Source organism: Thamnophis elegans, chromosome 6, assembly GCF_009769535.1.
Source record: "Thamnophis elegans isolate rThaEle1 chromosome 6, rThaEle1.pri, whole genome shotgun sequence".
Lineage (NCBI taxonomy): Eukaryota > Metazoa > Chordata > Lepidosauria > Squamata > Colubridae > Thamnophis > Thamnophis elegans.
In genome coordinates, this window is record NC_045546.1 from 69,292,909 (window position 1) to 69,318,033 (window position 25,125).

The following is a 25,125-nucleotide window of genomic DNA, read 5'->3' on the forward strand; positions in this document are numbered from 1 at the left end:
AACTTCTACTGTAAAAACTGAACTGATTCTGTTGATCACAAACAGAGTGTGAGTCAACAATATAATGTGGCTTCCAGAAATGCAAATACTGATACAATCAATGTAGTTGATAGAAAATACAAATTCATTATTTGTAAATTATTTGTCTATTGTGCATGGTTTAGATTCCTCCCAAAAAAGTATTTGGCCAGTTATGGGCCCCGTATTTTGAGAATTCAGAGAAATCAAAATTATCTAGTCCAGCATACTGTAGTGGCCAATGAAGTATCTTAACAGCTTTCTCCCATCCAAATTTCTATCAACTGATATTGAGAATAATGCAGTCCAAATATATTCATTACATGTAGCAACCATGTAATTTTTATAAATAACATTTTAAGTATATTATTTATGATGTTATTAAAATGCTAATTATAAATATTTTTCTAAAACAAATTATTATATTTATAGATATCTTAGCTTCTGTAATATACTTGATTATTTTCTCTTTTTCCCTATATGTACTTTATCAGAAATGAGAAGCAGCTTGTGAAGAAGCAATTCTTGGCCATGTACTGTTTTACAGGCAGTAATATTGCACATTTTATGACAAAGTTGACTGGTGCAACTAGTCTAAAGGGTTAGAGGATTCAAGATGGCTGCACACATGGATGCTGCGGCTGGGCACTCCTTTTTTCACTGTATAGTGTGGATTGGATTCCCCCCCCTTGATTGAATCCTGTGGGGCAAGGGGCATCTATAGTAGGCAAGCCTTTATTTAGCCTTTGGAAAAGCTAGCCACTACATCATCCTTCAACATCTCTAGAAGAAGAACACACAAAGGAGCTTAATGAAGTTAAGTGAATTCAAACTGCCATTCAAGATGCCTGTGCACACGGATGAATCCTGTGGGGCAAGGGGCATCTATAGTCGACAAGCCTTGTTACAAATTGGATTGAAATGTAAAAAGACTATTACAGACAATTTTATACATTCTCATAAATGTTGAGGACTCGGAAAGTCCTCGACATACAACCTGATTGGCTGGGGTGCAGCATCGCCTGTTGCTAGCCGCTAGAGGTGCCCTGATTGGTTTAGGCGCAGCGTCATCAGTTGCCAGATGCTGAAAGCACGCCCATTGGTTATCCCTGCTCTGACAGCTCGTTTAAATAGCTGTCAAGCAGGGATGGTGCTGAATTGCTTGTAAATAGTTAAATAAATCTCTTGTTCGGCAGTCCTGGCTCTCGTCTCGTCTTTCTGCCGATCTCCTAAAATAAAATACCGGAGGAGGCAGCTAGGCCTCTGGGGGAGCCATGGATTACTATCCCTGCAGGAAGAAGGAGGAGGCAGAGAAAATGGAGGGACAAGAAGAGAAAGAGAGGATGTCATGCAAGCATTCTTTTTAAGCTGAGTAGGTTTCCACACAAGCCTTCAATTCCAAGTATATTTCTTACCAATGCAAGATCTCTTACTAACAAAATGGATGAATTAAGGCTACATATTGCAAAGACTAAATACATCAAGAACTGCTATGTTTTGCTAATCACAGAAACCTGGCTTCATTCACTCACTCTGGATGCAGCTGTTTAGCTGGAAAGCTACATAGCTCATCAACAGGACAGGAATAGTGAATCCAGCAAGAGCAAAGGGGGAGGTTTAAGCCTTAATGTGAACAAAAACTGGTGTATCAATATAAAGACTGTAAACAGCACTGTTCCATGGATCTGGAGTACGTGACTCTTAAATGTAGACCCATATATCTTCCACAGGAGTTCACCGTGGTTTTGATTACTGTTCCATATCCCACCTGATGCCAATACTACCATAGCTTTGGAATTCTTATATAACATTGTTAGTAATCAGCAGAATAAGTATCCTGATACTGTGCATATTATAGCGGGGGACTTTAATCAGGCTGATCTAAAAGCAGTGCTCCCTAAATTTGATCAGCATGTTAAGTGTGCTACTAGAGGAGCAAACATATTGGACAAAGTATATATCAACATTAAACATGGCTATAAGGTTATACAATTACCACATTTGGAACAATCAGACCATATATCACAGCTTTTAACACCAGCATACATCCTTCTTGGGAGACGGGCTCTGCCTATAATAAAGACAGTGAAATCTTGGCCAGAAGATGCTTCCCAACAACTTCAGGATTGTTTTGAGAACACAAATTGGGACATCTTTTACCACCCTGATCTAAAGGAGCACACTGCAACTGTTCTGTGCTATACTGAACACTGCACAGGCACTATCACTGTATATAAACTTATTAGGATCTATCCCAATCAGAAGCCTTGGATGACCAGGGAAGTCCAGCACCTTTTGAGTGAGAGGACCAAGGCCTCTCACTCCAAGGTAATGGGGCAAGATACAGTGTTCCAAGAGCTAGTCTGAAGAAAGGTATTCCGAAGGCCAAAACTGATTATAAGAGGAAGATTGAGGATAATTTTTATAGTAATGAGGCAGGTGTGGCGAGGGATTCAACAAATTGCCAACCATCAAACAACCAATGTCATTCCTGCTGAGGGGGATGCTTCATTGGCAGAAGTGCTGAATCATTTCTTTGCTTGCTTTGAAGTGGAGACATCAGAGACAGCTATAATACAGCCACCAACCCACTGTAGCCCCCACCTCATTGTGGAGGAAAAGGAGGTGAGGAGCATTCTGAGGGCTGTGGACCCTGGAAAGGCTGCTGGTCCTGGCCAAGTGCTTAAAGACTGTGCTGATCAGTTGACTGGAGTCTTTACCAAAATCTTCAATCAGTCTTTATTCCAGTCCACTATTCCACCACTGTTCCACTACCAAAGAAGTTCCCTATCAATAACCTCAATGATTACAGATCAATGGCACTCACTCCTATTATCATGAAGTGCTTTGAGAAATTTGTCTACTGGCACATCATTTCTGGACTTTCACATACATTTGATAAATACCAGTTTGTATACAGAAGAAATAGATCTACAGAGAATGCTATAGCCATCACTCTTCACCTTGCTCTGACACATTTAGAACAGTGGGGGGGGGGGGGCTATGTGAGGATGCTTTTTGTAGATTTTAGCTCTGTATTTAACACAATAATTCCACCTAGACTAGTGTCTAAACTTATGAATCTTGGGCTTTCGTATTCAATCTGTCTTTGGATTATATCTCTCAGATCATATTTCTTCAGCCCTTATTCTTAACATTGGTACACCACAGGGATGCGTGTTGAGTCCCTTACTTTATTACGTGCATGACTGCATTTCCACTCATGCTAGTAACGCTATTACTAAATTTGCAGATGATACAACCGTGGTGGGACTAATCTCTGGGGAGGATGAGTTTGCCTATTGAGATGAGGTGGAACAGTTGCTTTCATGGTGTGGAGACAATAACTTGTTCCTTAACACAAATAAGACCAAAGAGCTTATAATGGACTATAGAAGGAATAGATCAGACATCCAGCCCTTGCTTATCAATGGAGACCGAGTGGAGCAAGTGGGAAGTTTTAAGTTTCTGGGTGTTATAGCAATAGCAGTTAGACTTATATACCGCTTCATAGGGCTTTCAGCCCTCTCTAAGTGGTTTACAGAGTCAGCATATCGCCCCCACAGTCTGGGTTCTCATTTTACCCACCTCGGAAGGATGGAAGGCTGAGTCAACCCTGAGCCGGTGAGATTTGAACAGCTGAACTGCAGATAACAGTTCAGTTCAGTTGCGTTTATTTATAGGCCGCCCTTTTCCCTGAGGGGACTCAGGGCGGCTAACAACTTATGGGAGGGGAAGACGTACAATAACATAAAAATACAGTATATAGCTAAGATCAAACAACATTCATTCAACATTCGGGCGGGGGAGTCAGCTGAAGTGGCTGCCGTACAGCACTCTAACTACTGCGCCACCTTGGCTCTTACTTATCTTAAAAGAGGACCTGATCTGGGGTACTCACATTGCAGCACTGATCAAAAGGGCCCAGCAGAGAATATACTACCTGAAACTTCTCAGGAAACAACAACTGAATGAAAAACTGCTGACTTTCTACCGCTACACCATAGAGTATTCTAACTTACTGCATCTTTTCCAATTGCATAGTGGCAGATAGGACAGCACTCCAGAGGGTCAACATCATTGCCCAGAGGATCATTGGCTGCCCTCTCTCCTCTTTGGAAGAGCTTTATAGCTCCCACTGTCTTAAGAAAGTTCAAAACATTCTCAAAGGTCCATCTCATCCTGGACACTTTCTATTTTTGAACTATTACCACCTGGCAGATGGTACAGGATAATAAAAACAAGGACAAACAGGCTGAAAAACAACTTCTATCCCAGGGCAATAACCAGACTGAATTCTACAGTATAGTGCAATATCGAGTTTTCAATTTCAATTATATGGAATGTAAAGGATGTATATTTGTGTTTTAATTTTTATAATTGTAATGTACACTGAAGATGGCATTTAACTTCGTTATATCATGTGCAATGACAATAAAGTAAACTAACTAACTAGTTCCTACTATGATGGCATACAGTATCTGCACCTATCTTATCAAGGTTTTGTTAGGTAAAACCACACAGAAATGCTCTTCCACTTAGAAAATAGAATGAGATATATGTTAGCTTTTCCTTGGCAATTTTCTTCTTTTCTTTATTGTATTATTTATTTCATTACTATATTAGTAATGAATTGTTTGCAAGCCATTATTTTCCAGGTTCCTTTCTACATATATCTGAAACAAAGGTTTACAGTTCAGAGAAAAATTGGAGAAAAGTCTGTTTCTCCATGAATCTAAATAGCTTCAAAATGTCGTAAATTGGGCATTGGTAATTACCTGATACACCTCTTCTCATAGTGGGGGAGGAGCATCCAGGATGGGTTGACCTCATCCTCGCATTGATTGGACTGAGTCAGATAAGCTCTTGGTATATGCCCCTGGTCCACCAGGCACCGCCCAGTTATCGGCAAAGAACTCTATCTGACTCGTTGTGCCATCCACTCCAGACCTTTGTTATGGTTTCAAACTTTTTATTGAGTTATAACTTTAACATATTAGTGCAACAATCCCTCATAACATGTTACATTACCATGTCAGGAGGGTCTGGATACTCCTCCCCCACTATGAGAAGAGGCTTATCAGGTAAGTATCAACGCCCTTTCTCCATAGTGAGGTGAGGAGTATCCAGGATGGGACGTACTAAAGCCTACACGTCCCTAGGGAGGGTTACACATTTGAGTTTATGCCCAAACTTATGCCGGGTGAGACCTCTCCCCCACCTTGTGAACAGCCTGCAACACCCTACGTCCAAATGAGGCTTCTGCAGAAGCAAAGGAGTCCAACTTGTATTGCCTCACGAATGGTGAGGGGGAAGACCCCGTGGCTGCCCTACAGATCTCAGATAGTAAGGCCTGCGTGACCCAGGCTGCCAAAGTGGCCATGATGGTGTGTAGAATGTGCTGTGATAGTTTTCGGTGTTTGCAGGCCCTGTGCCTGATAGGCAGAATCCATACAGGTTCTTAACTACCTGCCTATTGTGGTGGAGGTCACCTTGTTACCCAGGGACTCCAGCTGGAAGGAAACAAATGGGGCTTCCGACTTCCTGTTCGGCCTGGTTCTTCTGAGGTAAATCCTCAGAGCCCTCCTTACGTCCAAGGTGTGCCACTTCCTCTCTAATGGGTGAGAAGGGTCCAGGCAGAAATTGGCAATTTCAGCTCCTGCGAGCAATGGAATCAAGAGTACACCTTGGGTATGAAGTAGGGGTCGAACCTTAGCACTACCCTGTCCTGGTGGAACACGCAGAGATCTTCCCTGGTAGACAGAGCCTGCTGTTTGGATAGCCTCCTGGTGGAGGTGATGGCCACTAAAAAGTCCATCTTAAGTGTCAGGAACTTCAGAGAGACAGTACGTAATGGATCAAACGGAGGGCCTGCCCTCAGCGAATGCTGTCTAAAATCATAGGTTAACTGAGGTGTTTCTGCGATGTCTCATAGCCAGACATCCCATTCTGAGATTGTGGTGGGTTCCGGCATGGGGACCGGCCTGTTTGACCCTTTTGCCATGGCTAGATGGGTGCTATGATTCTATGACTAGGATTAGTTCAAAAAATGTTTTGAATGTATTATGAATTCTTTGAATTCAATTCACTTGTCAGCCTCTAGGGTGCATTGCCAGACTTTGTAGACGCAGACGCAGTTCACTGGTCAGCCACTAGAGGGTGTGTAAAGATGAAGTGAGGAAAGCTAAGGCTCACAATGAAGAAAGGCTTGCCATAAAAGTAAAAAAAAATACAAAAAAAGGCTTCTTCCAACATGTTAAAAACAAGAAAAAAGTTAAGGAAACAATTGGTCCATTGCTGGAAGAAAGTGGCAAGAAGGTGATAAGCCACAGGGAGAGAGCAGAACTATTTAACTCATGTTTGGCCTCTGTCTTTACACAAAGGGATAAAACAGTCCAACCTGTCAAACACAGCACCACAAAAATCAGATTAAGAACACGTTGAAATAGGGAAGAAAATGTTAAGTGAGCACCTGTCTACCCTAGACGAGTTCCAATCACCAAGACTGGATGGATTACACCCCAGAGTTCTGAAGGAACTGGCAGACAAGATCGCTGAACAACTGAACTATATCTTTCAGAGATCCTGGAGCACCAGGGAACTACCAGAGGATTGCTGATGTGGTTCCCATCTTCAGAAAAGGGAGAACAACAAATCCAGAAAACTATAGACCTATCAGCCTGACCTCAATACCAGGAAGATTCTGGAAAAGATAATCAAGCAACGAATTAGCAAACACTAGAAGCCACCAAAGTAATAGCCAAAAGTCAACATGGGTTTGTCAAAAACAGATCATGCTAGACTAATCTTATTGCATTCTTTGTTAATGTGCCAAAATTAGTGGACCAGAGGAATGCCGTTGATATAGTTTACTTGGACTTCAGTAAGGCCTTTGATAAGGTAGACCATAACCTACTACTAGATAAAGTAGAAGACTGTGTGTTAGACAGCATCACACCAGATGGATTTGTAACTGGTTGACCAACCGCACTCAACATGTAGTCCTCAATGGAACTGCATCTACATGGAGAGAAGTATGCAGTGGAGTACCCCAAGGCTCTGTTTTGGGCCCAGTACTCTTCAACATCTTTATCAATGATTTGGATGAGGGTGTTAGGTATATAAGCTAACAGTTGGGTTAGCAATATATAAGCCATGATACTGTTTCTTTAAGTACTGCTGTAAATGTGATTGGATGCTGTTACCTCAAGCGGCCATAAGATGGAGCCAGAATGACTGTTACCTCTCTGTTTGTTAAATGCTGATCAGTGGGGGAACTCATCAAATTTGTAGATGACATCAAGCTGGCAGGAATAGTCAACACTCCAGAAGACAGGTTACAGAAGGATCTTGACACACTTGAACATTGGGAACTATCTAGTAAAATGAAATTCAATGGTGAAAGGAGTAAGGTTCTACATTTAGGCAACAAAAACGAAATGCACAGGTACAGTATAGGTGGTACCTTGCTCAACAGTAGTAACTGTGAAAGAGATCTTGGAGTCCTAGTGGACAATCATTTAAATAGGAGCCAGCCGTGTGCAGCAGCTGCCAAAAAAGCCAACACAGTTCTAGACTGCATAAACAGGGAGATAGAATCAAGATCACGTGAAGTGTTAATACCACTTTATAATGCCTTGGTAAGGCCACACTTGGAATACTGCATTCAGTTTTGGTCACCACGATGTAGAAAAGATGTGGAGACTCTAGAAAGAGTGCAGAGAAGAGCAACAAAGATTAGGGGACTGGAGGCTAAAACATATGAGGAACGATTGCAGGAACTGGGTCTGTCTAGTTTAATGAAAAGAAGGACTAGGGGAGACATGATAACAGTCTTCCAATATCTCAGGGGCTGCCACGAAGAAGAAATTTCCTGACAGTGAGAACAATTAATCGGTGGAGCAGCTTGCCTCCAGAAGTTGTGAATGCTCCAACACTGGAAGTTTTTAAAAAAGATGTTGGATAGCCCTCTGTCTGAAACGGTATAGGGTTTCCTGCCTAGGCAGGAGTTTGGACTAGAAGACCTCCAAGGTTCCTTCCAACTCTGCTATAGTATTGTATTGAATTGTATTTTGCTCTTTGCCTAGTCGCTCCCATCCTTGAATGGACCTTCAGGGGTAATCTCTAACCTGATTGGAGGCTCTTATGTGCCTGTGTCCTTCGCGCTGCAGGGGGCCGCCATCTTGGGCCACGTGGGGCCTCTCCTCCCCCTTCTTTTCAAATGGCTCTGCGGGGCAAATACAATAGCCTTGCCCTTGGGACTTTGAAAAAAACCCGGCTTGTGCTACTAAGAGCTGCCGCTCTCACCTGTGGCCTCCTGCTGTTAACAGCAGATCGCTGAGAGCCTTCTTGCCCCACCCCTTCCGCTGTTTTCCTTTCTCTTCTTTAAAGGGGAAGTTTTTCCTTAAAGGGAAGATCTTCTTTAAAGGGGAAGCCTCAGCAATTATCTGAGTCTCGTTGCCCTGTCTGGGCTTCTCCGGCTAGTCAGGCACTCAGAAAAGGATTGAATAGGGCTTGCATAAATCATGATAGCAAGGTTGCCGGAACACAGGATGACAAAGCTGAAGGGAATCCTCACCTGGAGGGAGGGGTTCCCTTCTGCAGCCCTGCCAGATGAAGAGAAACCTGGTAATCTTTCCTCGGGTTCCAGGTTGGGGGGGGGGGTCTTTGTGCTGCAGGCCTTGTGGCAGATGCCTCTGCTTTCATTCTTGGAGGTAGGCTTTGGGGGGGAATTGATCCACAGCCTGCCTCTTTACCCCCCTTGATGGAGATATGCCTCCTTTTGGCCTTTGCTTGCCTCCCCCCCCCCTTGGCTAATGCCTCTGTGATGGTCTCTAACCTTTTTAAGGGCTCCTCAGTGCCTCCGGTGGTTGCTGCTGCAGGGTTGAGAGCTCGGCTCCTGCCGGCTTCCTCTGAGCTGCTGGGGGCCACCATTTTGGCCACGTGGTTTCAAAAATGGCCCCGGCTCCAAATTCAAAAAGCTCCTCTTTGCTGGAGGACATGGAAATGGCTTGTGCCTTTGTAGGCTGCCACGTGGCTTGCTGGGAGCTCTCTCTCTCTCCGCTACCCCTGCCTCCTGCAGCTTTCTGAGCCTCTCTGGCTCTCACCTTGTTCTCTGGTGATCACTGCAAGCGCAGGCACTCTGGGGCATTTTAAACAGCCGCGGCTTGCCGCTTGACCCTTGTGGGAAGCGGCAGAATGCTCTAGTGCCGCTGGAGCCTCAGCGGCGGGGTTTGCCTTTGGAAGGCTTGTGCCTTTTGTCTCCTGCTTGCCCGGCAGATTTCTTTTCTGAGTGATTCTTGTCTCACTCAGAGGCCTGGGCAGTGTGCCGCCCCCTGGGGGGGGGGGGTTGGCAATCCCTCGCAGCTCAGGGAGCTTCCAGTTCGCATGTGGCTGCTGCAGTAGGGAGACAATTGAATTTTTTCCCTTTCTTCAAATATCTTCAAATTTATCGGAGATCCAGGATGGCAAACCGTCCAGTAGAGGGACTGAGTTGATAACTGGGTGGTGCCTGGTAGACCAGGGACGTATACCAAGAGCTTAGCTGATTCAGTCCAATCAATGAGAGGATGAGGTCAACCCATCCTGGATACTCCTCCCCTCACTATGGAGAAAATAATGGTTTTCATTAAGATTTTGTTTAAGAAGTTATTGTAGAGTACAAGATTCAGCCATATTAAGCAGCACAAATTAAATTTGGAACTAAAAAGTTTCTTATACTGGCATTATAGAATCGTTGCATCATTTTCTTCCTCAAAGTATCTGATTTTAAAAGTTTTTTATTTTTCCCTTTCAAATTCATTCATAGGTATACATTCTTATAATTACTATTTAACATTTGTCTATTCATCATAGTCTCCATATTCATTTTTACACACACACATATATATATATATAATATTTGGGTCACCTTCTTGCCACCCCGTGCCTCCATCTTGTTTTGCAACACCTTTCTCCTTCCATCTTCTCAACCTCCCTTCTCTACCTTCTTCCTTCTTCCTCTCCTTCCTTCTTTTTTCTTTCTCTCTCTTTCCCATCTCCTTCTCCCTTCTCTTTCTTACCTCTCTCCTATTCTTAATTCCCCACCCTTACTTTCTCTGCTTTGTCCTTTCTTCTTTTCCCTCCTCATCCCCTCCTCTTTCCGTTGTTGCCCTTGCTTATTTACTTTCTCTGATGGGTTCTCAGGGTGGCATTCCAACTTTATCTTTTTATACAAATACGTTTTATTTATTTTATTTCTAATATTAGTTCCACTTATGTCATTTTTCCACGCATATTTACATTTTAATGTTTTATTATTTCCTGCTCTCCCTAATTTAATGTGTCATCTGAAATATTTCATATTTTATTCCTTTCTCTTTCTATCTTTTTTCAACCGTTTTCCCTCAAAGTATCTGATCTCAATTCTTTCCTCTTAAATTGTGCATTAGCACTAATCTTTTACTCTCCTTATTTTTTTTTATCTCGAAGCTCATCTTTACTTATTAAAGTTGCAATGAACCTGAAAAAAAATCACTACTTACAATGTAAATTACTCATTTTGGGAAATCCTTTTATAGTTAAAGTATGGAGATTCCGTGCTCTTGTCCTTACATGTATCAACCCTTAAGTTCAGCATACATAAGGTTTAGCTTAACCTCTAACTATAAATTAAGCTTTCAGTTATAAGCAATAGAATCAAAGCTGATAAAATCTAAAGCCCGTCATTGAGTTGCAATGCTGCATTAAAATGCATTTGAAAGAGAAGATAGCTATCTCTAAAACTCTACTCTCTTATTGTTGCTTTCTTCAACCTACTTCTCACATATCTTATTCAGGTCATGTGGTACTCTACATTCATTTTCTGGTTGCATTAAGGGTAAAACATAGCTTATTGGAACTAAGTACAGAAGGCAATCGTAATTTCGGTCATGAGACATGAATTGTTTTAATTATGAAAAACAATTACAGTAATTTTCCTAGTCAATTATTACAAATAAGTGTACTGTTTATTTACAAATTTGAATGTAATCATAAAACATCAAATATTGCCATAAAATATTGCTTAACAATTTAGTTTCCCATTCCGCTCTTTTGTCTTTCATTGGCAGAAGGATTACTGAGAATACTATAACAATAATCTGAACAAGCCTCAGTTATGATGGTTGTTTTTAAATCCCTGCCTTGATTTCTATACAATCTAGAACCTTTCCACTCTCATAAATATCTTACATAAAAATCTTTCTTGCAGATTTCATCTCCGGTTAGCAAGATTTCATCTCCTGCCCTTCCTGATACCTATGCAGAGTTCGCAGCAACAGGCAAAAAAAGGACTATGGAGGTAGAGTATTCATAAACCATATTGTAAAGAATGAAATTCAAAACCTCTGCATTTATTTTTAGGACATCTGAAATTGTAAATTTACCTGGTGATAATCTAAATGATAAAAATATAAATTGTTCTTTGAACTGAGCTTTACTACTGGTGATTTTGATCCTAAGTAGTGGCGATTATTTTTCTCTCTGGGCACAGTGAATAATTGCAAACTCTGCATTTGCGACAGGAAGAGCATCCGGCCAGTAAACACTCAGCTCCATTCAGCTGCCCTGACTCCACCCCGATGTAAGGGATTATCGGCTCATTAAAAGACCCCCAAAAATTTCCTTGAAAACCCACTACATTTCTCAAGTATTTCAACTTAATTTTAATTAAATTGTATGATTTAAAATAGCTTCCTCTTTGATATCAAAGTGATGAAAAAAGGCAATATTCTAAATTTTTGTGGTCTATTGCTACGTATTTAAAAACATATCCAAATGTCCTATTAATTAATATTTCTCTAGAAATATACTCCACTAACCTCTTAAGATATTATTAAAAGATTTGATAGAATGGAAGCTAATTGTGTTTTTAAAAACCTAGGGGGGGGGGGATTGAATATAAATTAACTTTTATAAGGGATTTGTACTCGAAGGCTTCCAAAGTCCCTTCCAGCTCCATGATTATATGTAAGCTCATTTATAATAAAATTAACAATATTGCTGGAGATGATTATGATAATGATGATGATATTGACATTTCTACTTTGTTTCTCTTTTATTGTTATATTGTATCTCCCAAACTGTTTCTATGTCTTGTTTTTATTGTAAATGTCAGCTTCTCTGGAATATGCAAATTTTTCAAATAGTTTCAGTACTTATTTGTTAGCAACCGTCCACTGTGTTTCTGCTGTAGATCTCAACTTATCATTGGCAGGAATCATACTAAGTCTGTCAGATCCCTAAAAGTGATACTGCCATTCAATTGGGAGAAGGGGGAGGCTTGGATTCAATTCATTAATATTGCCTGTGACAACTGGTATTTTATAACTTCTATCCTGGCACTGAAGCACCCTGAGATCTTCTCACCTCTTGGGGAATGTATAGGAGAAATGGCCATCTGGGTTGTTTCACTTTGATAGCCAATGGAAGATAGCCATGGGAATGTATGCTTATTCAGTTTCTCGGGGTGGCTGGTCAGATGGCATCGTCACACCTGTGGATTGGCTAAATTTGCATTTGGCTAAAGGGAGGGGTCTCTACTGCTTTAATTCTACTTGTCTTGTCTGAGGGGATTCAGATGTTGCTTTGGATCCATTGCTGTCACGTCTGCTTAATAAAAGGTTCCTTTTGAAATACTTCATTTTAAGAGTCTTCACTTTCTTAAGTTAGGAGGAGAGGCAATCTGTACAGAAAGCAACATCAGCAAAATGGTCAACTCGAAAAAGCAATCTTCGTTCTACCGAGGGGACCCTGCAAACCATGTCTGAGCAAAACAGTGAGCAGGGAGAAGCCAAATGCTGGGGGGAGACATCAACCACCACCCAGCCAGATGTCTGCTTCCTGTACCCCATCGGAGAAGATGAGGTGACCCTGGAGGACCGCAAAAAGCCCTACTGGTAGATTGGCATCGGGAAGAAAGACAGCTGGGATGGGAGAACAAGAGGAGTCACCCTCACCCGCAGTAACCGAAAACTGGGGTGGAAATTGGAGCTAGAAGCCCTCTTTGACCAGGAGGAACTAAATGAAGCATCGCTGAGAGAGGATCGTCTGAAGAGACATATAACCCAGTTGATGATGGAGACTTTGGAAAAACTCAACATCAAAGTGGACAAGAACAGCAGCAAAGGAGCACTGAAAGGACAGCAATGGTGGATGATGCAGGGAGGCAGCCCCCTCCGGGATCCGGCAGTCAACCGGATGGCGCAGCAGCAGCAACAAGGGGCCCAGCAAACCCTCCCATGGGCAGCACACACATTAGGGCCCATTCCCCATTCCCCATGAGCCCCGCAACTCAAAAGAAAAACTCTGTCCCTTGGGGTGAAGTTTGATGGGGATCTGCAACATTTGGGATTTTTTGTGGCATACCTGCTACCTACATGCAAGAGTATGGGCGTGATTTTCAAACCCAAGGATCCCAAGTGCAAGTTGTTACCCTAGCCCTGGAGGGAACCGCTGCCAGATGGATGGTGACCCTACATACTCTGCCAGTGGCAGAGTATATAGAAGAATTCGGAGATCTCGCATTTCGGGTGAACTGGCCCGAGGATATCCTAGTAAGCTGTTTGAAGGATGGGCTGAGTGATGACCTCTACAATGCCTGCCTAGCCCAAGGTGCACCGAATCACCTACATAAATGGTATCTCACCGCCGAAGAAGCTGTGATCAATATGGCCAGAAACCAGTACTGAGCAGGACGAGTGTGGAAGAAATCCCCACTTCAATGGAAGCAAGAGCCATTCAACCGCAATTTCGCCGAAACCCTCAGCCTGTGGAAAGGAGGGTCACCAAGCTGCAGAATGTCATTCTCAAACACCCACCCAGAAACCAGAATGCCCATCGGGGGAGAAACCTGCAAAACCTGGCCAGCACGGGAAGGAGACTGCCCTGAGGAGCAGGGAGACCATAGAGTTTCCACCCCCTCAACATCTTTGGGGAGGAAATTCCAGCACCTCAGCAGGAAGAATCAAACTCATTCGGGAGCAATTCAGAGTATGAATCACTAGTAAGCAAGCCAATTAAACCGCTTACCTTCCCCTTAAGACTGTTTATCCCCAACAGGGACAGGGAGATTAAAAAACTCTGCTTTAGTGGACTCAGGGTGCACCCGCTGTTTGATCAGCCCAAACCTGGTAGGAAAGTTGAGGATTAACATAAGGAAGCTTTTTGTCAACTAGATGGGTCAATAACAGAAGGGGAACCAGCTTCTTTTGCCAGAGCCTCTACAGATAGGCATTGGGAGCCACAAAGAAATACTTACATTTATAGTGGCTTCTGGCATGGAATGGCTGCTAGTCTTGGCCGTTGCATGGCTGAAAAAATGGAACACCAAAATTAATTGGAAGCAAGGCATCATAAAATTCCAGATGCACATGTTTTTTTGCTGAGAATCCACATAAAGAAACTGAGGGGGCATAGCACCAAGAAACAGCAATGCCTGGTTACACCATGCCAACCCATGGCATACCTAAAGAATACCAGGACTTGGCTGAGGTTTTTAGTGAAAAAGCCTCTGATGAGTTCCCCCTCCCCACCGCTCCACTGACTGTGTGATAGAAATTCTACCAAGCGCCAAACTCCCTAAACCCAAGATGTATAGCATGTTTCCGCGGGAGCTGAGGGCATTCATTGAGAAAAACCTAGCAAGGGGTTTCATTGAGCCAGCCCAATCAAAATCGCAGCCCCAGTTATTTAGAGAAAAAAAAAAAGATGGCTCAAAACATCTCTGCATGGATTTTAGAAATTTAAATACAATCAGTGTGGAAAACATGTATTCCTCTACCCCTTATGAAAGATATGCTAGCACACCTCGCTAAAGGGAACATTTTCTCAAAGCTGGACTTAAGGAAGGCTTACTACCAAATCAGAATTAAGGAGGGGGACGAGTGGAAAACGGCCTTTAACATTCCCCTTGGGTGCTACCAATTCCAAGTGCTCCCATTTGGGCTACAAGGGTGCAGTGTTTATGCAATTAATAAATAAAGTGCTACATAAGCATTTGTATAAGAGAGTCCTAGTTTATTTGGGTGACATTTTAATATATACCGAGACCAAAGCAGAACATGTAAAACTAGTCCGGGCTGTTTTAAACAAACTCCACTCCGCCAAACTTTATGCTAAACTCTCTAAATGTGAATTCCACCAAGAAAAAATTGACTATTTGGAGTAACACGTTCACACCAGGACGTAGAAATGGACCCTCAAAAAGTGCAGGCTGTACATGGTTGGGAACTGTTAAGTATATCTCCTTTGGGAGACTAGAGTTGAGTAGCAGAAGGTAGCAAGGAATGTACCGCTGAATAGTCACACTATCATTCACAGCCGCCGAAGTTAAAACAATGATAACTTTACTTGCATTGACAAAAATAAAGTAGGATAAACATTCTCCAAAACAAGCGATAAGTAGTCTTGAATTACATACACAGTCTATGATACAACACATTGGTTTACAGATGCTCAACTCACGATTCACCATGTAGACAGGTAACTAATATACAGAGTAGTCACCATCCAATATACAGTATTCAACTCCAATAATAAGCATGGAGAACATATAGGAACAACCAGGAACAAACAGTAGTAGTTCCCACTCCCTCTTATGGCTGATTAAAGCAACAGCATCCAATCACATCTCACTTGAACATGTGTGTGCATGTATGTGCATATGTATGTATGTATATATGTATATGTATGTGTACGTATGTATGTATGTATATATGTACGTGTATACATACACACACACACACACACACACACACAAACACATATACATACATACATACATACATACATACATATCCAACCCAAGATTAAGATTACATCCCTAACAGGAACCACCCTGCACATGTATACAGTTACAAAGCTTCCTGAGATTCACCAACTTTTACTACCAGTTTATCACCACTTTCGCTCAGATTGCCCTCCCCATTACCAACCTCTTAAAAATGAAGGGGGGGGGACCCAAAACGGAAACAGCCTTTGAACTGGACAATGGAATGCCAAGCTGCATTTGAAAAACTTAAACAGCTGTTCTCAGCAAATCCAATTCTAAAGCACTCGGACATAGAGAAACCATTCATCATACAAGTAGATGCCAGTGATGTGGCAATAGGGGCAGTCCTGCTTCAGGAAAATGAGCAGGACCAACCACAACCATGCACTTACATATCCAGAAAGTTGAATGAAACTGAGCAAAGGGGGGCCATTTGGGAGAAAGAGGCTTATGCAGTTCGGTGGACGCTTTTAACCTGGAGGCATTTCCTAGAGGGGAGTAAAATCCATTTCCAAGTCTGGACTGATGACAAAAATTTAGAAGCCCTCAAAAAACCACAAGGAAACTCTCCCCAAAACAAATACAGTGGGCGCAGTACTTTAAACAATTTGATTTTATTCTCAAATACCTCTCTGAGGGGGAATTTTTTCTGGCAGATGCACTATCCAGAAAACCACAATACAATAGTGCAAAGCCAGATGTAATCAAGCCCATAGTACAAAACAATCAACTAGCTGCTAAAGTAATTACTAGATCCCAGGCAAAACAAGAAACATTGATGGACAATGACACCACCCAACTTTTAAAAACGCATTGGCAACTGATGGTTTGTGAGCCACAAAGCCAGTTGTCTGATGAATTTGGTGCCACAACTCTAAATTAGCTGGACACTTTGGTTTTGTGAAAACCTTACACCTAATTAAAAGACGTTTTGGTGGCTATCACTAAAAAGGGACATAGAGACCGAGGTAGCTAGCTGCCCCATTTGTGCAGCAGCAAAAAGACAACAGGGGGAAAACCCCAGGACTCTTACAGAAGGTAGTTGAACCTTCAGCATCTGGAGAGAGATTGCTTTGGACTTTATTGTAGAACTGCCAGAAAGTGCAGGGAAGACTGTCATTTGGGTCGTGATGGACCTGCTTTCAAAACAGGCACATTTTATACCTTGCCAAAAGATCCCAACTGCCAAAAATATAGCCAAATTATTCCTAATACACATTTATCATCTTCATGGAGTCCCTCAAAGAATCATCTCTGACAGAGGGGTCCAATTCACCTCCAAACTTTGAAGGGCATTTTTGAGCTTACTTGGCACCGTCCAGTGGTTGAGCTCATCACATCACGTGTGTACTAATGGCCAATCTGAGAGGACTAACTTGGTGTAGAACAATGTCTAAGATGTTTTATCACTTTTCAACAAGATAACTGGACTGAACCTTTACCTTTTGCTGAAGTTGCATTCAATAATTCTATACACTCAAGTACTGGTTTTATCCCTTTTAGAGTAGCAACAGGCCAAGATTTCATGCCTGAACTACCCACAGAAGAACCCACTATCCCCTCACTCAAGGAATAGATGGATACTTTAAAAAACACATGGCCAGTAGTTAGATTAGCTTTAAAGGAAGCTAGGGAGGCTGTCAAAATTCAAGCTGACAAGAAAGGAATGGAACCCAACCCTTTCCAGGTTGGAGATAGAGTATTCTTATCTACAAAATCTAATTAGCTTCCTTTAAAGCTAATCTATTTAATTTTAATCTAATCATTACAGCCACCAAAGAAATTAGGGCTGAAGTTCATTGGACTTTTCCCTATCACTAGTATCATCATTCCAGTAACAGTAGAACTACTCCTTCCAAAGACACTCAGGCATGTCTACCCAATATTTCATGTTAGTTTATTCAAACGAGAGGTAATCTCATCCCTCAGACCACCTGAATCTACACCACCTGTTCCCACCATAATAGAAGGTGAACAAAACTTTGAAATTAAGAAAATCCTTAACTCTAGGATCCACAGAGGGAAAACCCAATACTTAGTTGCTTGGAAACATTTACCCTCATCCCAAAATGAATGGGTTGCTAAAAACCAAATTAGGCTACCTTACTGGAAAAAATCCATTCCAGATAACCTAACAAACCTTGTTAATATACTATAATGGAATTTTTTTGTTTCTATCTTTTCACAGGTGGATCTCTTTTTTCTAAGGAATGCAGCATGTCATATCCCTAAGTGATACTGCCATTCAATTGGGAGAAGGGGGAGGCTTGGATTCGATTCATTACTATTGCCTGTGACAACTGATATTTTATAACTTCTATCCTGGCACTGAAGCACCCTGAGATCTTCTCACCTCTTGGGGAATGTATAGGAGAAATGGCCATCTGGGTTGTTTTACTTTGATAGCTAATGGAAGATAGCCATGGGAATGTATGCTTATTCTGTTTCTCAGGGTGGCTGGTTGGATGGCATCTTCACACCTGTGGGTTTGCTGAATTTGCATTTGGTTAAAGGGAGGGGTCTCTACTGCTTTAATTCTACTTGCCTTGCCTAATGGGATTCAGATGCTGCTTTGAAACCATTGCTGTCACTTCTGCTTAATAAAAGGTTCCTTTTGAAATACTTCATTTTAAGAGTTTTCACTTTCTTACGTTAGTAAGGAGAAGCAATCCTTACAAAGTCATTAAAATATGCCATTTCAATTTCTCCCCCTCCCCCCAGCCGCCCCAAAATAACCATTTTTGGAAAATTATTCATTTTTACAGTCCTATTTCTGCAGTTCCTGAATATGACTACAGTAGATAATAAAAGGTAAATAAGTGAAAGTGCTTTATATACAAAAGAAGATTAGTATTTTAATCCTTTACTCATCAAAAAAATATACATTATGACCCAGCTTTTTCATCATAATAGATGCATATTATTTCGAATGAGATATATATTCATTCTGAATGTAATCTTGTTTTTATGTAAATAAGGACATCTATACAGGTATTGTATTTGCTAGTGTACATAATAGGAGGAGAAAAGTGTGTTTATATGTTCACTTCCTTGAGTTATTTGTAAAAATAATAAAGGGGGGGATATCAATCAATCAATCAATCATAAACACTGAAACAAAATGTGATATGCAGTTCAGAAGAAATAGTTTAAACTTCATGAAAAAAAAACCTGTAGGTTAAAAACGTTCAATTTATGCAAGCAGTTTTGCAAGTTCAAAATATATCCAAGAGTTATTGTTCAATTGTTTAAAATATCTGTCCAGAAGAAATGGAAACCCCAGACTACTTAATTCTTTTTATTTGATATCGGGAGTAAATATGGTTTATTCTTCCTTCATACAGCTATAAGGAAGTCTAGCACTGAATAAAGTCATAAATTATATCTGGACATTTCAGTGCAATCATTGAAAACCTCACTATGAATTGTTTAGAGCAGTGTTTCTCAACCTTGGCAACTTGAAGATGTCTGGACTTCAACTCCCAGAATTCCCCAGTGTTGAGAAACACTGGTTTAGAGGCACCAAAAAAAAAGGCAAGGAACATACTGTATCAACAAACTCATTATTTTTATTTATAGTTCTTCAAATGGCATGTTTAATAATATTTATTTATTTATCTGTTCATCATAATTGTCTTTTGGTAATGATAGTAAGAATAAATCAATAATTCATCTAGAAATATATGGTCTGTATAAGGTATAAAAACTGTACAATCCATGCAAAACAAAATGCATTTCCCATTTATTTTCATGGAAGAGAAGAGCACATACTAAAATTTGCCCCACAAAGCAATAAAAATAAATGAATACCCTGATTCTTTGAGAGATTTAAATGTACATGAACACACAGCTCATCAGTCAGATTCAAAAGATTTATTTCCGTCACAGACTATAACAAATGTAAATAAACACAATTGGAATTAAACAAGAAATATAACAATACATAAAGTTATTTATCTAAAATATATAAATTATAAATAAATAAAGTTATTTGTATCATTTCACTGCCAGATATCTATAATGATATAGCAACAAAGATACCAAGTAGTGGCAACAAAAGATACTCGCAATCTTTATTACTTGAATACCTTTACACAGATTTACTGTACCACCAACATGATTCACCGTATTTGCTATTAATGCTATAATAGAGACTTCTATTATCTTTTAATAATATCAGCATATGGCCTTTCATGTTGCTCTTATTATTTTGTTAATCTTAGATTAGCCTTAAATCTACAATTGAAGAATAATAGAAGTGGGTGTATACTGCAATCAGTTAAACAAATAAATAAATCACCAAGAACATATTAAAATGTCTTATATGAGTAAATATCAAGTGCAATATATGTTAAAAACAAATTTATGAGTCAAATCAATTATGAATTTTCTTGGAAATCTATTTTCTTTGCCCAAGTTTATAAAATGTGGGAGGGCATTAATTTTGATCAGTTTTCATGACTGCAGTAGTAAGGATTATTGAAATTTTTTTAAAATCCTATCTTTATTATTAAAGTAGTGAACGTATCTAATACACCTTCCCATTTTCGCCATAACAACATCCCTGGGAGGTGAAGTGAGTCACCGAGCCAGATTTCATTTCATGCCTAAGGCTAAACCAGTTTCTAGCTTGATGTTTTAATCACTAGGCCAAAGTGGCTAACTTTGAATGAAATTTTGAATGAAATGTACTATAACACCTTCATTTCAATGCTACAACAGTACTGAGGATAATTCTTATTGCTAGTGTAATCTAGCATCGTATTTTGTGTAAATATTAACACAAACTGATTTCAGTTGTATGGACTGTGATTATATCAATTCTCTTGTTCAACAAGATGACAACTTCAGTGGATGTTCACAAAACAGACGCTTTAAGGAAGTCAAACTAAGAGTATTAATTATTAGATGTTATTTAATGTTTTATCTCTGTTGATGGATGAAAACTCAAACACCAATCCTAGATTGGTGCAAATGTGGAAAAGCCCTGACTTTTATCTTAAACTATGTTTTAATTTTGTAAAGTTAGTATTAGTAGACATGATTTTACCAAAGCAACACAAAATTGAAGGACAACCAATTTTTGTTTTATTCAAGCCCTTTATTGATGAAATATATTTCACCTTTTGTCCAAAGTTTTAGTAAACTCATTCCCATTTCTGGAACTTAAATTTAGAAAAATGCAGCACTTGTTCTTGCTGGGAGGATTCTTGACATATAATTTAAAAAACCCATCATCCCTCAGAGCACTTTCTTTACATTATTCTTCAAGAGAAACTATTGGAACCCAGTAGCTATATGCAGTCATACAGTGGGGCAAAAAAGTATTTAGTCAGCCACCAATTGTGCAAGTTCTCCCACTTAAAAAGATGAGAGAGGCCTGCAATTGACATCATAGGTAGACCTCAACTATGAGAGACAAAATGAGAAAACAAATCCAGACAATCACATTGTCTGATTTGGAAAGAAATTTTTTTTGCAAATTATGGTGGAAAATAAGTATTTGGTCACCTATAAACAAGCAAGATTTCTGGCTTTCACAGACCTGTAACTTCTCTTTAAGAGGCTCCTCTGTCCTCCACTCATTACCAGTATTAATGGCACATGTTTGAACGTGTTAGCATATAAAAGACACCTGTCCACAACCTCAAACAGTCACACTCCAAACTCCACTATGGTGAAGACCAAAGAGCTGTCGAAGGACACCAGAAACAAAATTGTAGACCTGCACCAGGCTGGGAAGACTGAATCTGCAATAGGCAAGCAGCTTGGTGTGAAGAAATCAACTGTGGGAGCAATAATTAGAAAATGGAAGACATACAAGACCACTGATAATCTCTCTCGATCTGGGGCTCCACACAAGATCTCACCCCGTGTGGTCAAAATGATCACAAGAACGGTGAGCAAAAATCCCAGAACCACACGGAGGGACCTAGTGAATGACCTGCAGAGAGCTGGGACCAATGTAACAAAGGCTACCATCAGTAATACACTACGCTGCCAGGGACTCAGATCCTGCAGTGCCAGACATGTCCCCCTGCTTAAGCCAGTACATGTCCGGGCCCATCTGAAGTTTGCTAGAGAGCATTTGGATGATCCAGAAGAGGATTGGGAGAATGTCATATGGTCAGATGAAACCAAAGTAGAACTGTTTGGTAGAAACACAACTCGTTGTGTTTGGAGGAGAATGCTGAGTTGCATCCAAAGAATACCATACCTACTGTGAAGCAAGGGGGTGGCAACATCATGCTTTGGGGCTGTTTCTCTGCAAAGGGACCAGGACGACTGATCCGTGTACAGGAAAGAATGAATGGAGCCATGTATCATGAGATTTTGAGTGCAAAGCTCCTTCCATCAGCAAGGGCATTGAAGATGAAATGTGGCTGGGTCTTTCAGCAGGACAATGATCCCAAACACACCGCCCGGGCAACAGAGTGGCTTCGTAAGAAGCATTTCAAGGTCCTGGAGTGGCCTAGCCAGTCTCCAGATCTCAACCCCATAGAAAACCTTTGGAGGGAGTTGAAAGTCTGTGTTGCCCAGCGACAGCCCCAAAACATCACTGCTCTAGAGGAGATCTGCATGGAGGAATGGTCCCAGCAACAGTGTGTGCCAACCTTGCGAAGACTTACAGACAACATATGACCTCTGTCATTGCCAACAAAGGATATGTAACAAAGTATTGAGATGAATTTTTGATATTGACCAAATACTTATTTTCTACCATAATTTGCAAACAAATTCTTTCCAAATCAGACAATGTGATTGTCTGGATTTGTTTTCTCATTTTGTCTCTCATAGTTGAGGTCTACTTATGATGTCAATTACAGGCCTCTCTCATCTTTTTAAGTGGGAGAACTTGCACAATTGGTGGCTAACTGAATATTTTTTTGCCCCACTGTATACGCCTACCCATTTTTTTTTTAAATTAGGAAAAGTCTTCTAAATCTTCAGCATGAGTGTTGCACAATCTCTCATAACATCTTGTACTGAAATATTTCTTTGCTCTTTGGCCACAAGAACCAACACGCTTGAATCACATCCACAACGTTTTCAAAGCAATCAGTAATTGTTTCTGAGTGCAATTTGACTGGTCTTCTGAAAGGTTTGCTAGTTGATCTTTTGTACTATCCAATATCAATTCTATTATCTCACCAGCCATCCTAAAGGTCTGAGTTACATAAATCCAATAACGAGCAGATGCAATTGCCTTCCCTCCTTTATCCTTCCCACAAAGGTGGGTTGCTCCCGGTTCGGCTTAGTTCAGCCAAACCAGTAGTGGAATTCAGGCCTGGGTAGCAGAACTGGCAGCGACCCAGGCCTGCCATTCCCCTAAACTGGTTCCCTTGCCATCGCTGGGCCGCCGCCATTTTGGATTTTAGTGACACGCGCAGGTTGTGAACTGGTAGTAAAACCGGCAGCAACCCACCCCTGCCTTCCCACCAAGGAATTTTGATAAGCACATACCAAAATCTTCATGTTGTCCCTTTTCAGAGTCCTGTAGCCCCAGAAAAACCAAAGTTATCATGCACAACTTTGTAGAAGTTTTCTTAATTGGGGCAGGGCAAGGTGTCATTTGTTTAGTCTCTGGACAGTACACATTTGTTCTGAATTCAGGCTTTGTCTTAAGGCCTACAAATACCCAAAGTCCCTCAAGGAATTGCAGGATGCCTGATTTGTGGGGAAGGGAGGGAAGGAGGTAGGTTTACAAACAAAACCCAGGCAATGGTTTGGGGAGTGGCATGCCCTTGCTTTCTTCCTAGGGCAGAAGGAGAGTTATTGGCTGAAAATCACCCAGCTGGTTTCACGCATAAGGCAGGACTACAACTCAAGTTTCCCATTTTCCAGCCTGATGATTTAACCCACGCATGAAACCAACTCTCTAAAGAATCTGTGGTACCTGTGGTATATTCATTTTGTAAATTTTATTTAAGAAGACACAAACATTTTTTCTTTAAAAAGGAGCAACTATAACCATCAATTTTTATATGAAATGGCATAGAATACAGCTTTTTCAGTAAAAACCAAGGCAAGAACAGCCTGGATGGACTAGAACGAGGTTTCATTTAAATTAGTATTTCAAATTGCAAGCCAGATGGTATTTGGCAATTCATAAACAGCATGTGAATAAAATGGTTCCTCCACTTTTCTAACCAGCTGCTATTCCTTTGAGATGGAATGAGTTAATATCCAATGAGAATCCTAAACAATACTATCATGAAAGAAGGGGGGGATATAAAGGAGCATATTCTATTCATTAAAGGGACGCGGTTACTCAGTGGCTAAGATGCTGAGCTTGTCGATCAGAAAGGTCGGCAGTTCAGCAGTTCAAATCCCTAGTGCTGCGTAATGGAGTGAGCTCCCATTACTTGTCCCAACCTGGCAGTTCGAAAGCATGTAAAAATGCAAGTAGAAAAATAGGGACCACCTTTGGTGGGATGGTAACAGCATTCCATGCACCCTCGGCGTTTAATCATGTTGGCCACATGACCACGGAGCATCTTCAGACAGTGCTAGCTCTTCGGCTTTGAAATGGAGATGAGCACCGGCCCCTAGAGTCGGGAACGACTAGCACATATGCGTGAAGGGAACCTTTGCCCTATTCTATTCATCACTGGGTCAGTAGAGGAATGATAATATTAGGCCCTACATTTAATGATCTTATTCCAGTTTGTTTTTTTCATTTGCAAATAGACACTTTTGTTGCAGAAAGAATAAATACTAACATGAGCATTTTTCATTATAGAATAATTAAATGTAAATATTGGAACGCCAACTCTTTGCCCAGTGAAGTAACCCCATACTATAGCATTTCCAACTGACAATAATACAACCTGGGCTTAAACATCTCCAGGAAAAGAAAATTCTAGCATCTCCAAAAATAACCCCCAGTTACTATTTTTTTATTTTATAATTTAAAGCGATTGGTTTTTGGTTCTCTTGGAATAACTCTGAACAATTATACCCCATTTTCAATATGACAAGAAACTTCCAGAAACGTAAAGATGGCTATTAGGTTTCTCCAATTTTCTTGTTTTCAAGTTGAATATACATAGTGTCTTGAACTGTTCATCATGAGCTTTTCTTTAATCACTCTGTTTTGGATCCTCCCCAATATATACACCCAGCCCTATGAAACATTTCTAAAAATAAGAAAATATACTGAGGGAAAAGTTGCACTTCCATCATGACTCATCAGCTCATAGGCTGTACCTATGTCCATCCTTTTTCCTGGATTATCATTTTAGGTATTGGTTACTGCAGGACACTGGATTTCAAGCTACCCCATTTCATTTATTTTGTTTTTAAGTTGGGAGGAC

The 25,125-nt window shown here is 40.7% G+C and overlaps 1 protein-coding gene across 1 annotated transcript in view; it reads right to left on the reverse strand.

Moving 5' to 3' along the window:
* Positions 1 to 25,125, reverse strand: part of LOC116510589 (protocadherin alpha-5-like) — a 126,610-nt gene that overhangs the window by 57,457 nt on the left and 44,028 nt on the right. The window lies entirely within an intron of this gene.